The following is a 13111-nucleotide window of genomic DNA, read 5'->3' as shown; positions in this document are numbered from 1 at the left end:
TGCTAAAACCAGAAACCCCTTCAGTTAGCGTACATTCTTCAAGAGGATTAATCTGCCTGCAAGTGGTGTGAGACTCACAGAAAATAGAACAGCTAATCCTGGAGATGTAGCTGATAAGCATCCCGCAACCAGCCCTCGCTGTTGAGGAAGAAACCCTGTCCAGGTGAACAAGGATCAGGGGAGTGTGGGCCTCCATCCTGGGGCCGGTGATTCTGTCGGGCACGTGTGAAGGTGTCACCTGCACAGAGGAGAATCGTGTTTTATGATAACGTGCAAAGTCTTTCTTCTTTGTGCAGAGGTAAGTGTCACCCAGGACCATTATTGTTTAGAACTCATAAGATTTAAAGATTGAGGGACGGGCTTCCCTGGTGGCGCAGTGGTTGAGAATCTGCCTGCTAATGCAGGGGACACGAGTTCAAGCCCTGGTCTGAGAAGATCGCACATGCCGCGGAGCAACTGGGTCCGTGAGCCACAACTACTGAGCCTGCGCGTCTGGAGCCTGTGCCCCGCAACGGGAGAGGCCGCGATAGTGAAAGGCCCGCGCACCGCGATGAAGAGTGGCCCCCGCTTGCCGCAACTAGAGAAAGCCCTCGCACGAAACGAAGACCCAACACAGCCAAAAATAAATAAATAAATAAATAAATAAAAGATTGAGGGACTCTATGATAGATTTTTCCCGGAGAAACTCAGTATTTCCTCTTCTTCTTCCCCTTAACTTTCATTTCATCTTCTCCTCCTTTTTCGTTGTCCTCAAAACAAGCCCCCTTTCTTAAGCAGCTGCCTCACCCCAGGCAGGCGAGAGCTGTGCGGCATACCTCACACTATACACCATACTTTATATATATATATACCTATTTCAGTTAATCCTAGCAATACATTTTGAGGTAAATATTATCCTTCCAATCTTTTTTTTTCACATTTAATAAGTGTTTATTTAGTGCTTTACGGTGCTATTTTTTTTCTATTGAAGTGTAGTTGATTTACAATGTTTCAGGTGTACAGCAAAGTAATTTAGTTAAACATATATATATATATATATATTCTTTTTCATATTCTTTTCCATTATGGTTTATTACAAGATATTGAATATAGTTCCCTGTGCTATACAGTAGGTCCTTGTTGTTTATCTATTTTATATAGTAGCTTGTATCTGTTAAACCCAAACTCCTAATTCACCCCTCCCCCAACCCCTTTCCCCTTTGGTAACCATAAGTTTGTTTTCTATATCCGTGAGCCTGTTTCTGTTTTGTAAATAAGTTCACTTGTATTATGTTTTTAGATTCCACGTATAAGTGATATCATATAGTATTTGTTTTTCTCTTTCTGACCTACTTCACTTAGTATAATAATTTCTGGGTCCATCCATGTTGCTGCAAATGGCATTATTTCATTCTTTTTTATGGCTGAGTAATATTCCATTGTATATATGTACCACATCTTCTTTATCCATTCACCTATTGATGGACATTTAGGTTGCTTCCATGTCTTGGCTATTGTAGATAGTGCTGCTATGAACATTAGGGTGCATGTATCTTTTAGAATTAGAGTTTCTCTGGATATATGCCCAGGAATGGGATTGCTGGATCATAAGATACCTGTATTTCTAGCTTTTTAAGGAACCTCCATACTGTTTTCCATAGTGGCCGCACCAATATACATTCCCACCAACTATCCTCCCAATTTTATAGTCCAGAGAGCTGACTCAGGGAAGCTAGCTGACTTCGCAAGATCACCTAGCCAGTAAATGACAGCACTAGGGTTTAAAGCCACACTTGTCTCACCCAAGTCCCACCCCCGTCCACCTTCCCCAGCTGTGTCCACTGTCATTTCTCATCATTTTATTATTTTCCACATAATGGGTTATTTAAATGTGTGACCTAGTGAGATTTCTTTGGGCAAAATTCTGCAATTAGATTTCAATATAGTGAACTTCTCCCCCTTCAGGAAAGGGGCTCTCATCTGTGTTGTGGATCGTAAAACGTGATCTCATTTCTTTGTGGCCCTGAGTCCAGTGTGGAGGAAGGTATGACATCTTTTTTTATTCAAGTTCGGGATTTTGACCTGCAAAGTACCCCCCCCCCCCCACTGCCAGCTTTTAGGGAGTTTGAGGACTTGGCTTGGATGCTAGCTTGAGAATTCTGAGCATCTGAGACCAGAGGCACCCACAGGTGGGCAGACCCTGAAATAGCAGTGGGAGGAGCCATCCCTAGAGAAGACAGAAGCCGGCTGGAGCAAATGCAGCCAGGCAACAAACCCGAAAGTCCGCAGGAGGTAGGACTCTTGCAAGTGGGTGACCCTCCTGATGATGAGACGCCAGGTGGCATTTGAGCATCCATCGTAGGGCAAGGGGATGGAGGTGGCTGCCAGGTGCAGTCACGGGCAGAAGTCCATGGCAGGTCCTCAGTGCCCGGCCAAGGACAAGACAGGGCTTCGGTCCAGCAGGGAGTGAGTTGGGAGGTCAAGAGCTGTGGGCGGTAAAATGCAGATGCCCCAAGGCCAGAAAACCTGGATACACATCTATGCGGGACCTGTGTCCTGAGCTCCTCCATGGGGCCCCTTCAGGTGTCCCTTTGGACAAAACCACTTGGGGTCCTTTCTCTGTGGACCACGGGTTGTGAACAGGAAAGCAGGGAGCCCCCATTGCTCTGGCAGCCCTCCTGGCTCCCGGGGGCCAGCTGAGGAGGAAGCCGGCCCGTGGACCTCCCAGTGGAGCAGCGAAGGGAACGCAGCCCGTGAAGTCCTCTTAGACCACCCGGCCCTGGGCTTCTGGTCCCAAGAGCCAGTGCATGTTCTCACCGTGGAGATTTCCGACTGCTGTTTTTCTTCGCAGCTTAAAGCACCGTGATGGATAGAGATGTTCACTCAGAGGGCGCAGAGAAGACACCCACTAAAGAGAAGCAGCAGCACGGCGGCACCTTGCTGCCCAGAAGCCTCTGCTCTTCTGTCCTGGCAGCAAGGCTACTCCAGACCTTCATGCATAAGGTCGGGCTCCAGGATCACACCATCTACGGAGCGTACTCCCTGCCCAGGGACTGCGCGGGAAGCTGCACCCGCCGGCCGGGCTGGAAAAGGACCAGCACTCTCCTGAGACTCAGGGCTGTCACCTTATCCCCCAGATCCCGTGGGAAAACTCTGGCTACAGCAGAGCCTGGGTGTTTCCAGAAGATGCCCTTGGCATTCTGCTATGCTCTATTTGTATCATCTTTGAAAAAGATATAGAGGACGCACAATAACACTTTGCTTTGGGGAACTTTCTAGGGAATAAGGTCACCCACATCTGTTGCTGGCATCCGAATCACATGCCCCAGAGCACGCCAGATGCCCTCACTAACTGCAAAAGACACCTACACGGGGCCCCCACCCAACCCAAGAGTTGGCGCTGTCGCTGAACCCACGTTAGGGTCTTTCGAGGACGATGTGCCCATTCCGACAACACAGAGGACAGTTTTTTCTTCCAGAAAAGCCGCCGAGAACTGTTATGGTGAAGAGTACAGATTTCATTTAACTGGGGCCTTGGGCAGCTCACCCAATCACAGTGAGTCTCGGTGTCCTCAGAAGTAAGGCAGGATCACTTACAGTGGGATGAAATTGATCAGATAAAGCACCTAGAGTCCCCAGCCAGGTCCCGACCCAGGGCGTGTGCTGAGTCAGTGCGTTTATTAGAACTGTTACCTGCGAGGCACCTCGGTGACGCTCAGACCAGCCACACCTGAAGCAGGTGCCGTCCTGCCCTGGTGCTTGCTGTGGCACTTCCTCGGCCCTCTTTCCCCACCTGGAACCCGGGGCAGGTAATAGCACACAGATGGGGGGACATCAGTAAACGCTGGGGATCCACACAGCCCCCAAGATCATTACTCTTTGTGCTTCTCCTGCCAGAAGGATGGCCCGACCTGTACAAGCCTTGCTGCCTTCCTTCTGGCGCGGGGAGGAGACGTCGAACAACACTCATGAGTCAGGTGACGGTGTCCACGGAAAGCACTTCTCTGCCTCCTGCCTGGGACAAGACGGCCTGTCGCATCCCTGCCCTCTTGTGTTCACAGGTGCTCCGAAGGGTCGGCAGGGCCGCCTGTGAGCTGAGCTTTGAGCTGGGCCCTCCGACCCCTCCTCCCTTGAGGGGTGCTCACAGGGCCCTGGAGACACCAGTCTGGGCAGACAGGGGAGGGAGTGGCTGGTGTAGATGCGCTGAGGAAAGGAAAAGAGAAAGCGATGCTGGTCAGCACGGAGCTTCTCTTTTTATAGCCTCCTGTGAAAGAAGAGCTTACGTTTCATGTGAATTTCCCTGATATTCACAAGTTTACAGGAACAGTTAAAAATACTGAAAATGTCAACTATTTATATAACCTTTTGCCTTTTCCCAAGCATCACGGTGTGCGTGTTTCCATCTCCACGTGCTGGGAGGGAGTTTGCAGTTTTCTTCCAAGCTGCTTGCAGGCACCCTTCTCTACACGTCGCCCCTCCCCAGGCTCGTCTTGTGGGGGTGGGGGAACGGGGCATTTCAGCCCTTTCCGATTTTTTTGCTGCTCTGAACAACACTGCAATAAACACCTTTGGGCAAGCTGCTTTTTTTATTTTTAATTCCTTTACATATCTCTTAGAATATTGCAGTCTGCCTTCCCTTTGCTCATCAGGAGAGACACTTGGGTCACCCAGGAGAGGCTGCTCTGGGGATGGGCCGGGAGCAGGAGGAAGGGGCAGCTCCGGACGCCCTGGCTTCTCCCTGCCCTCCCGCCTGCCGGCCAGCACCTGCCCCGCAGTGTCTGCTTCTCCTGACTGGGCATCCTTCAGGTCGTCACAGGTCCATCAGCGCCGGCCGGTAAATCACCCTACAGCCCCTCTTCCATTGCCAGCAGCCCCTTCTGAGATTCCGTGGTTCATACTCGTAGGAGAGGAGTTGGACCATCTCTTTGGTCCAACTCGAAATTCACATGAGGCTGCAGGTCCTGGGAGGGGGTGTGATGGGGCAGGCTGACCGTAGAGGGCACCACATTTAGTTTGATTTTGTCTCCAAAGGAATTTCACAGGCCACTCACGAAACTTAGCATCCAGAAACCATCACCATCTTCTTGGCTCACGATTTTCTGGGCGCTGACTTGGACTGGGAGAGAGGTTTTCCCGTGGCCTTGCCTCTGGTCACTCCTGCAGCTGTGGTCAGAGGGCAGGTTGGCTCCCAGCTGGAATATAAGGTGTGATTATGGAATAAGGAGATTTTTTTACTTTCCCCTCCACCTAAACAAAGCCCCTTGGTCCCATGTGTGCTGACCCTCAGAACACTCCTCCCGACCAGAGGCCTTTAGGACACGTTCTTAATTAAGGCCAGCCTCAGCCCTCTGGGGGGTAGGACTTGGCTTCTTTTTGGCCTACATCCTTGCTGCCACCTTCTCCTCCCTTGTTCTTCTAGGTTCTAGCACTGCCCCCTCCCCCAGAAACCAAGGCTGAGGACCTCAAAGGAGGGTACTGGGCTGGCCCGGGACTAAGAGCCTCCAGGAGGGTCACCCACAGGCCAGACTAGGTGTGAGCTCAGGGTGGGCCTTGCAAAGAGAACTTGAGAAAGTACATGGGTGCCTGACACATCCACAGTCTAAGTGCTGTCAAGGCTCATGTGAACATGGTAAATGCAAACTAGGGAGGACAGACTGTCAAGGTGTGTGTCTGGGAGGGATAGACAGAGAGGGAGGGAGAGAGAAAGGAGGGAGGGAGGGAGGGAAAGGGAAGGGGAGTACGCGGTGGGGGGGAGAGGAGGAAGGAGGGAGGGGAGAACAGGAGGATGAGGTGGTCTGGCTCTCCGGGCATCCGTCCTCCTTTTCTTTTCTTCTTTTCTTTAAATTAATTTTTATTGGAGTATAGTTGCTTTACAATGTTGTGTTACTTTCTGCTGCACAGCAAAGTGAATCAGTTATACGTATACATATATCTGCTCTTTTTTGGATTTCCTTCCCATTTAGGTCACCACAGAGCACTGAGTAGAGTTCCCTGTGCTCTACAGTAGGTTCTCATTAGTTGTCTGTTTTATACATAGTATCAATAGTATATATATATGTCAATCCCAATCTCCCAATTCATCCCACCCTCCTTCCCCCCTTGATAATCATAAATTTGCTCTCTACATCTGTGTCTGTATTTCTGCTTTACGAATAAGTTCATCTGTACCATTTTTCTAGATTCCACATATAAGTGATGTTATATGATATTTGTCTTTGTTTGACTTACTTCACTCTGTATGACAGTCTCTAGGTCCATCCATGTCTCTGCAAATGACACTATTTTGTTCCTTTTTATGGCTGAGTAATATTCCACTGTATATAGGTACCACATCTTCTTGATCCATTCATCTGTTGATGGACATTTAGGTTGCTTCCATGTCTTGACTATTGTAAATGGTACTGCTATGAACACTGGGGTGCATGTATCTTTTTGAATTAGAGTTTTCTCTGGGTATATGCCCAGGAGTGGGACTGTAGGATCATATGGTAACTCCATATTTAGTTTTTTAAGGAACCTCCATACTGTTCTCCATAGTGGCTGCACCCACTTACATTCCCACCAACAGTGTAGGAGGGTTCCCTTTTCTCCACACCCTCTCCAACATTTGTTGTTTGTAGATTTTTTGATGATGGCCATTCTGACTAGAGTGGGGTGATACCTCACTGTAGTTTTGGTTTGCATTTCTCTAATCATTAGTGATGTTGAGCATCTTCTCTTGTGTTTGTTGGCCATCTCCATCCTCCTTTTCTCAGAGTCTCCCGTCCGCCTCCACGACTTCCCTTTTTCACCGACTGGCCGATGACCGCAGGGCAGCATGTCCTCAGCTGACTCACGGTCTCAACCCACAGACCTGTCTCGGCAGGTCCAGTATGGAACTTGCCATTACGAGTGGGGGGACTGACCTGCTCCCCACTTTCTTCTCACGGCCTGGAGCGCCGTCATTGCCTGCTCTGTTGCCTGGCAGGACACAGAGGGATCCGCCCCAGCTATGCCGAGCAGAGTTGAGTGTGGTCCCCGGGCCAGCAGTGTCTACCCCTCCCGCAAGCCTGTTAGAAATGCAGATTCTGGGCCTCACCCGGGCCGACTGGATCAGACCCTGGGGGTGGGCAGGCCTGGCATGCTGGCCTTAGGGAACCACTGGCTTGGAGGCGGGAAGCCTCCATGCAGACACTCCGGATCTTAACTCCAAAGCTCTGTGCCTCCTTGTTTGTACTCTTACCGGTGGGTCCTTGCTTTCTGTCCATCAGACCACAAGGGGCCCCTTGGTTCCTCTCACCGTTTACACCTGTGCTTTCTGTGTGCAGGGTGGAGTGGGGCTCACGTACATTTTGCTGAAACGAGCTGCCGTCGTGGCATTGATTCCATGAGCAGCTCAGTGTCCGAGATGTCCTGATGGGTGAGAAGGATGGGACCACTCTCCAGGCCCCCCGTGGATGGAGCTACTGCTGAAGGAAGGAGATGTCACCTGGCTCCCTGCAGCCCCCCGCCTCCTGGGTGCTCAGTGCATTTCCTGCTACAGATTCTGTTGAGTAAAACCGCCTCTGACATTTATTTAAACCACATTTACTCCCATTTAAAAACGTTAGGTGTGCTGTGCAGTCTGTCTCGGCCCCAGAGGACATGACTCTGGGTAGCAGCGCTCAGCCTGGGTTGTTGGCCCCTCGGCCCCCCCTACCTGGGCACAGTCCCTGGGAGCCTCTGCCATGCCCAGCTCTGCGGAAACGGCCCAAGGTGCTGTGGCAAGCAGAAGATGGCTTAGCGGAAATCTGTGTGATTTAGCTGTAACTAGATACTCTTGGCATCATCTCTCGACATTTTTCTTAGGTCAACGTCATGCTAACTCATTTAGTGGACAGGCACTGCTCACGCCATGGGCTCTGATTCCTGAGATGAGGCCACGCCTCTCTCCCCTGCCCAGCTGGGTGGCCGCAGATGGTCACCTGACCCCCAGTAGCAAATCGGAGGCCAGTGGTGGCTGATGAGGTAGCCTGGCGCGACTGAGCGCCCACCTCCAGTTCCCGCCCGAGGGCATCTGTTTGGGAAATAAGGATCCACTGACCCAGTTCACACTGAGGTAGCAGCAAGACAAGGCCATGAGATCATATGTGAATCAGCAGTAGAAACCAAGTGATGGACAGAGGAAAATGGAGATTTGCTGGGAGGCCAAGGTACCCCAGGGAAAGGAGTCCTTTCTGACAGACGGAGGGGGGACGTGAGGCAGGGAGGCTCTTTGCTCTGCAGCTTCCCAGTGTGGGTCAGTGCGCTGACTGAGCCTCCGTTCTATAAAACCAGAGGAAGTGGGCTAACCCAGGATCTGGTACCTAGGCTTCATATCACAAGTATTTTTGAACACCAAGTACTTTCTTGTCATGTGTAGGAAAGGCAGTGCCACAGCCTGGATTCAAATCTGACTTCTCCTTTCGAGCTGGTCAACCTTGGACAAATGGCTTAACTTCTCTGAACCAATGGTGACCAGTGCCTGGAGCAAAGATGTGCTCAGTTAAAATCTCTTCGAGGTCCTGGCCCTGTCAGCTGTGTCCCAATTCCCCAATGTTACTCACAGGACTCCTGGAATCCAAGCAGCTTTGACTTAGCAGTTCTTTAGTAGCTTGGGTTCGGTGTGATAGAATGCATGAAAGGACTTTGTAAACTGCAAAGTACTGCCTAAGTCGGTGTTTTCAAAGTGAGATTTCTGATCAGCAAGATCAGCATTGCTTGGGAGCCTGGGCCCTGCCCGAACCTCCTGACTGGGAACATGGCAGTGATCTGTCTCTAAGGAGCCTTCCAGGAGTCTCATGGGGGCTCTCCCCAGACTTCAAAAGGAGCTATAGGTTTTGTTTTGTGGGAATCAAATGTTCCACAAAATATTTCACCAGCTTCCTTGATAGTAAATATGACCTGGGGCAATAGTGAAAAATAGGTTCTTTTTTAATGAAGCATATATTATTGACGATATTATGTTAGGTTCAGGTGTATGGCATAGTGATTCAGTATTTTTACAGATTATACTCCATTAAAGTTATTATAAGAGAATGGCTATAATTCCCTGTGTTATACAATAGATCCTTGTTGCTTATCTATTTTATGCATAGTAGTTTGTATCTCTTAATCCCCTACCCCTAATTTCCCCTCCTCCTTTCCTTCTCCCCACTGGTAACCACTGGCTTGTTTTCTATGTCTGTGAGTCTATTTCTGTTTTGCTATACACATCTGTTTGTATTATTTTTTAGATTCTACATCTAAGTGCTATCATACAGTATTTGCCTTTCTCCGTCTGACTTACTTCACTAAGTATAATATTCCCTAGGTCCATCCATGTTGCTGCAAATGGCATTATTTCATTCTTTTTTATGGCTGAGTAGTATTCCATTGTATATATGTACCACTCCTTCTTTATCCATTCATCTGTGGATGGGCACTTGGGTTGCTTCTGTGTCTTGGCTATCGTGAATAGTGTTGCTAGGAACATTGGGGTGCATATATCTTTTCAAATTAGTATTTTCATTTTTTTTCTGGATATATACCCAGGAATGGAATTCCTAGATCATATGGTAGTTCTAGTTTTATTTTTTTTGAGGAAACTCCATATTGTTTTCCATAGTGGCTACACCAATTTACATTCCCACCAACAGTGTAGAAGGGTTTCTTTTTTCTTTAAATTAATTAATTTATTTACATTTTATTTTTGGCTGCATTGGGTCTTTGTTGCAGCGAGTGGGGGCTACTCTTCATTGTGGTGCACAGGCTTCTCATTGTGGTGGCTTCTCTTGTTGCAGAGCACGGGCTCTAGGTGCGCAGGCTTCAGCAGTTGTGGCGTGCAGGCTCAGTAGTTGTGGCACACAGGCTTAGTTGCTCCGCGGCAAGTGGGATCTTCCCGGACCAGGGCTCGAACCCGTGTCCCCTGCATTGGCAGGCAGATTCTTAACCACTGCGCCACCAGGGAAGTCCTGTAGGAGGGTTTCAATTTCTCCACATCCTCGCCAACATTTGTTATTTATCAACTTTTTGATGATAGCCATTCTGACAGGTGTGAGGTGATATTTCCTTGTTGTTTTGTTTGCATTTCTCTAATAATTATAGATGCTGAGCATCTTTCCATGTGCCTGTTGGCCATCTGTATATCATCTTTGAAAAAGTGTCTAATCAGGTCTTCTGCCCATTTTTTGATTGGGTTGTTTGTTTTTTTGATATTGAGCTGTATGAACTGTTTATATATTTTGGATATTAACTCTTTGTTTGTCATATCATTTGCAAATATTTTCTCTCATTCTGTAGGTTGTCTTTACATTTTGTCAGTGGTTTCCTATGCTGTGCAAGAGCTTTTAAGTTTAATTAGGTCCCATTTGTTTATTTTTGCTTTTATTTCTTTTGCATTAGGAGACAGATCGAAAAAAATATTGCTACAATTTATGTCAAAGAATGTTCTACCTATGTTCTCTTCTAGTTTTATGGTTTCAGGTCTTTAATCCATTTTGAGTTTATTTTTGTGTATGGTGTGAGGAAATTGTTCTAATTTCATTCCTTTACATGTAGCTGTACAGTTTTCCCAGCACCACTTATTGAAAAGACCATCTTTTCTCCATTGTATATTCTTGCCTCCTTTGTTGTAGATTAATTGACCATAGGTGCGTGGGTTTATTTCTGGGCTCTCTATCCTGTTCCATTGATCTATGTGTCTGTTTTTGTGCCAACCGTGCTGTTTTGATTACTGTGGCTTTGTAGGTAAAGTGTGAATTTTGGAGGGTGATACATCCAGCTTTGTGCTTTTTTCTCAAGATTGCTTTGGCAATTCGGGGTCTTTTATGGTTCCATATGAATTTTAGGATTATATGTTCTAGTCCTGTGAAAAATGTCATGAGTATTTTGATAGGGATTGCATTAAATCTGTAGATTCCTTTGGGCAGTATGGCCATTTTAACAATATTAATTGCTCCAGTCCAAAAGCACAGGACATCTTTCAATTTCTTTGTATCATCTTCAGTTTCCTTCATCAATGTTTTATAGTTTTCAGAGTATGGGTCTTGCACCTCCTTGGTCAAGTTTATTCCTAGGTATTTTATTCTTTTTGATGCAATTTTAAATGGGATTTTTAAAATTACTCTTTCTGATAATTCATTACTGGTGTATAGAAATGCAACAGGTTTCTCTATGTTAATCTTGTATCCTGCGACCTTGCTGATTCATTTATCAGTTCTAGTAGTTTTTTGGTGTAGGCTTTAGGGTTTTCTATATATAGTATCACATTGTCTGTAAATAGTGACAGTTTTACTTCTTCCCTCCATTTTGGATGCCTTTTATTTATTTTTCTTGTCTGATGGCTGTGGGTAGGACTTCCAATACAATGTTAAATAGAAGTGGTGAAGTGGGCACCCTTGTCTTGTTTCTGAATTTTCCTGAGGGAAGGCTTTCAGCTCTTCACCATTGAGTATGAGGTTAACTGTGGGTTTGTCATAAATGGCCTTTATTATGTTGAGATATGTTCCCTCTGTACCCACTTTGATGAGAGTTTTTATCATGAAGGAGATGTTGAATTTTGTCAAATACTTTTTCTGCTTCTATTGAGATGATTATGTGATTTTTATCTTTCCTTTTGTTAAGGTGGTGTATCACAATGATTGATATGCAAATATTGAACCATCAGTTCAGATCAGTTGGAATAAATCCAACTTGATCATGGTTTATGATATTTTTAAATATTATTGGATTTGGTTTGTTAATATTTTGTTGAGGATTTTTGTATCTGTATTCATCAAAAATATTGGCCTGTAATTTCATATTTTTGGTACTGTCTTTGTCTGGTTTTGGTATCAGGGTAATGGTAGCCTTGTAGAATGAATTTGGAAGTGTTCTGAAGATAATACAAAGAAATTATTTTTCACATCTTCATGTTTATCCCTTGACTGTTTATTGTAGTTGTAATTGCTTTTATAATTTTTTGTCTTTAATCTTTGTGCTGGTTTCTCCCTTCTTCTTGTACCCCTAGCATGCGAATATTGGTATGCTTAATGTTTTCTCAGCGATCTCTTAAATTGCTTTCAATTTTTAAAATTTATCTTTCTGTCTGCTGTTCTGATTGGGTGATTTCCATTATTCTAGCTTCCAGATCACTCATGCATCCTTCTGTATCATTTATTCTGCTCTTCATTCCTTCCAGTGTGTCTTTTGCTTCAGCTATTGAATTCTTCATTTCTTATGGAGTCTTTTTTATATTTCTAATTGGGCCTTTTTTATATTTTCTAGGTCCTTCCTGAAGTGTTCACTGTTTGCATCAATTCTTTTCCCTAATTCAGTTAACATTTTTATTAGCAAAGTTTTAAATTCTTTATCTTGTAAATTGTTTATTTCTGCTTCATTATTTATTTTTTCAGGGGTTATCTTTTCTCTTTCTCTTTCCCGTGAGACTATTTCCTCTGTCTCCTCATTTTGTTTAACTCTCTCTGCCTTTATGAATTTAGGTGAAACGGTTACCTATCGCGGTCTTGAAGGGGTGTTTTCATGGGGAAGCATACCTATACAGATTGCATGTGCCCAGTGCCTTTGGTGGGAGGGCTGGATTTGACCTGGACATCAGTCATGTTCTTCCTCAGGGTGTGCTGGCAGCTCTCACCTTGGTAGGGGATGGGGCTGGGGATGAAGGGGCTAGAGCTACAGCCAGGTGTGAGGTGGAACTTCCTTTCTGCTCAGTGAGTGTCACTGCCCTTTCAGGGGCAGGGTCTGATCCCAAGTTGCTGGAACAGAAACCCTGAGGGTCAGGCACAGTCTGGCTCTGTTCCTTTTAAGTGTGTGTGTTCCCTCTCTTCCTGCACCAGGACTTTTGCCCCAGAGAAGAGGAGTGTTGAAGCAAGTGTGGCCCGTGCACAAGAGGTCTGATGCACTCCCTGTGTAGGAGCCCAAGGCAACGCTCAGATGCAGCCTCAGGTGCAAGTCCCCTTTGTCCCTCACAGCTGATCAGTGCCCCCAGCCTCTGCCACTCTCCCCCTGTTGTGGCGCCACACTCCCGGGCAGGTGGGACCTGCATGGACTCTCTGTGCGTATCTGTGTTGCAGGGGCCGCTGTCAGAGGTCTGGGCGGCTTCTGGGGCAGCGCCTGATTGAGCACCAACAATGGCCACCAACACCCAGGCTCTATC

The sequence above is a fragment of the Balaenoptera ricei genome, chromosome 9 (genome assembly GCF_028023285.1).
Source record: "Balaenoptera ricei isolate mBalRic1 chromosome 9, mBalRic1.hap2, whole genome shotgun sequence".
In the NCBI taxonomy this organism is placed as follows: domain Eukaryota; kingdom Metazoa; phylum Chordata; class Mammalia; order Artiodactyla; family Balaenopteridae; genus Balaenoptera; species Balaenoptera ricei.
This window is presented reverse-complemented; position numbering follows the sequence as displayed.